Source organism: Pinus tabuliformis, chromosome 4_2, assembly GCF_031772625.1.
Source record: "Pinus tabuliformis cultivar Carrire ecotype Pingquan chromosome 4_2, CPIR1, whole genome shotgun sequence".
In the NCBI taxonomy this organism is placed as follows: domain Eukaryota; kingdom Viridiplantae; phylum Streptophyta; class Pinopsida; order Pinales; family Pinaceae; genus Pinus; species Pinus tabuliformis.
Window position 1 is genome coordinate 406,819,114 of NC_142304.1, and position 3,497 is coordinate 406,822,610.

Genomic DNA, 3,497 nt, shown 5'->3' on the forward strand with positions numbered 1-3,497 from the left:
GTGATTCCCAGAGACAGATAACAGCCAAACAATGTTGGGTTATTCTTTTGCATATTGTAAGTGTTTTAATACCTTGGAACATTTATTTTTATCTTCATAATATTTAGTTATTGAAGTTTTATGTATACATTATCATGGAATAGTATAATTCATTAATGAAGTTTCTTGTTTTCGGTTGCCGACTTTTTAGAGATTACGGTCAATAGTAACCCAATCTCAGTCCCCATTGGGACAAATGCATTTACTTTTGTGATTTAAGTATAAGAATTTTGATAAATGTTTTACACAACAAATACAATTTTATGTACCATGAGTTTGTAGTCAAACCTTGTTTTAATTATGATTATTGTGTCTTCTAATTCTTGGTATGTTTACCAATTATGTTAAGAATTTTAAGATAATGTTTTGCATGGGATATTGTATAGGCCTAAATTTTGGGAGATTGTGCAAAAAACACTAATCGAATATGTGTTTTCAAGTAATTTCCTAGAGCTTTTTTATATTGGTTAATATTTTTAATTCATAATAATTAAAATGGATTTATGTTTACTCTATCTTGAAACTAAAATTGTTTATCAATTATATCAAGAATTCTTAGATAATGTTTTACATGTGAACTTGTATAACTTTGGATTTTGTATCGTTCTTCAAGAAAAATTATTGAACATAAGTTCATGAGAATATGCTTTCGAGCTTTTATATTCTATGTAATGGTCTGAAATTGATGACAATGAAAATGAATGTTTAGTAGAAGTTTTGGTTCTGAGATATCTATTCCATTTGAAATTTTTATTTTAATCATAGCTATAGTGATTAGCATTTGAATCTGAATATAATTGTTGTTACCATAAATGTGTTGGTTATTGTTCAATACTTCTGAAACACGAAGATTAATTACTTTGTTCCAGTTATATTTACAATGAAAATTAACATTTGACAAGAGTTTTGGTTATCAAATATCTATTCCATTTGTAATGTTTATTTTAATCATACCTATGATGATTAACAATTGAATCTGAATCCAATTATAGTTGTGGTAACTATGTTGATTATTGTTCAATGCTTCTCAAGCAGAAAGACGAATTAGTTTGTCGTAATTCTCTTTATTTACGAATCCATGTACATAAGTGAGAGTTACAATGATCCATGTTTCATTGTGTGGGGCTTAGAATGAAAGCTTTCATTGTATAGAGTAAACTTTTTGTTGGGAGTGAAAGCTCCGCACAATGGAACATTGACTATGACTAAATCATATTTGTTTGATAATAAATTTTATCACTTTCTAAAAAACATGAGAGACTTATGACACAATAAATTATTTTTGCTCAACTTGAAAGCCAGATCTCATGATAATAATATTAATAATAATAATAATAAATTAAATTATGAGTTTTATTTTTCAAAGTAATGTGTAAAAACTTTGTATTTCATTTTGTAATAGTCAATGGTAAATCAATATTTATAAGTAATTTATTTATAGACATGTACATTTTATTTGTTTAATCAAATAAGAATTTAAAGAACTCGTGCTAGATGTAGAAACATGTTTCATTGTGCAGAGCTTTTCTTGTGCAAAGCTCATATTAAAGCTTACATTGTGCGAATGAAGCTTCCTCCGCACAATGAAAGATTTGATTAAACAACTATAAACCTGAAAATCTTAAATATAAATTAAACTAATTTAACTTAATGACGAAATTAAATTTTATTAATAGTAAATTTTATCAATTAAAAAAATAATTAATAATATTATTATGAAAGCAAATTCAGTTATTTTTAATACATGTAGGAAAGGTTTCATCTAGCAAATTGAGAACCATAAGTGTATGTAGATTTTTCATTATGTGGAGGAACCTTATCTCTGTTTCAATTTGATACTAAGTTGGTGCTTAAAATTTTTAATAATTTCATGTATACGTAATAAAGTTCCCACTGCAACATCGTTTGACATTATTAAAAAAGGTAATTTAATATTGCATGATAATAATAAATATTTAATGGACAAACGTCGTTATTCTTACCTTAGTATTGCGCAAAAAAAGTCGGTTTTGTGTTTTATTGTAATTCAAAAATTCCTTGTTTCAACAATCGTTTTGGCTAGTTGTTGTTATTCTCATGTTTTCACATTACCATTGTGCACAATGGTAGGCAAGTCCACTCAATTTACTTCGGAACTTCGTATTATGCACATGTGTTCGATCAACAATGTCTTAGAAATTTTGATACATTGTTCGGACATCGGAAATTCATATTGAGCAAATACTGAGCAATATTATATATCAAATCCGTGCATTGTGTGGAGCTCAAAAATTCATGTTAAGCATATACTAAGGAATACAAAGCCTGAAAAATGATAATATTTCTTGTAATGAATGCAGAAGAGGAACGCCGCAAATAGAAAAGGCTAAAAATTACAAACTAGTGTTATGTATAACCAGAAAAAAAGGTTTTCATTGTGAAAAGTACGCTTTCCGCATTTTCCTATTCGACATAATGACATTAAATCCATACTAAGACGTTTTGGTATTCTTTTGGCGAAAGAACAAATCGACACGTAATCAAGAATGGTAAATGCTACATCTATAAATTGACATTGATATAGTAGTGGGTGTGAACCGAACTATGAAGTCATTTCGTAATAGAGATAATTGACAACATGTAGGGTAGTTGTCATTGTTACAAAAAAATCACATTTAATTTGGTTCATATATCAATGATATTAAAGCAACAACAAAGTGCAAAGTACATGGAGTAGATGGTTTTTGAATTTTGAAATTTGTGTTTAAATTATTTCCACTACTTCCCGTAAGTGTCGGTTTTGTTGTTTTTGAATTGTTATTTATTGAATGCATTCATCAAGCATATATCACACGCAAAATAGTAATATAATGTAAACGGAAAAGGCACAAAATTACAAACTAGCATTATAATTTTGATATTCGTTTCAGCGTTGTCTACTGACATGACAATTTTGTCTGAACAATGCATTTCTTGTCAGAAACCAAAGAAAAAAATTCCAAAAAGTTTAACTGTCATGATGTTAAAATCATTTTTTCCCTCCCTTTTTTTGTGACAGAAATGGATTCAGTACCGTAAACAATCATTGTAATACCTAAGGTCCTGAAGTTTTCCAACTGTAATCGGGTTTTCCAAAATTTTCTGTCAAGTTTTCTAAAAATTATCCCGAAATTTCCATTGTTTCTAGGCAAAATTGTGGCTTGTTTAGACTACACAAATTATTTCCACTAATTCCCATAAATGTCAGTGTTCCTATTTTGAATTTTTATGTATTGAGAGTGTCTTGTAAAACAAATTTCACATGTAGAATAGTAACAGCTGGTGATTGTTTAGCATATCAATAAATCTATACTTAAAGGGTAGTGAAAACATTACTGATTGACATAATATTTTAAAAGTACAAAGCAGAAATGGCTACCAGGGGAAGGAAATAAGTTATTTGCACTTATATGATTAACTCACTTGTGCTTATCAATCAT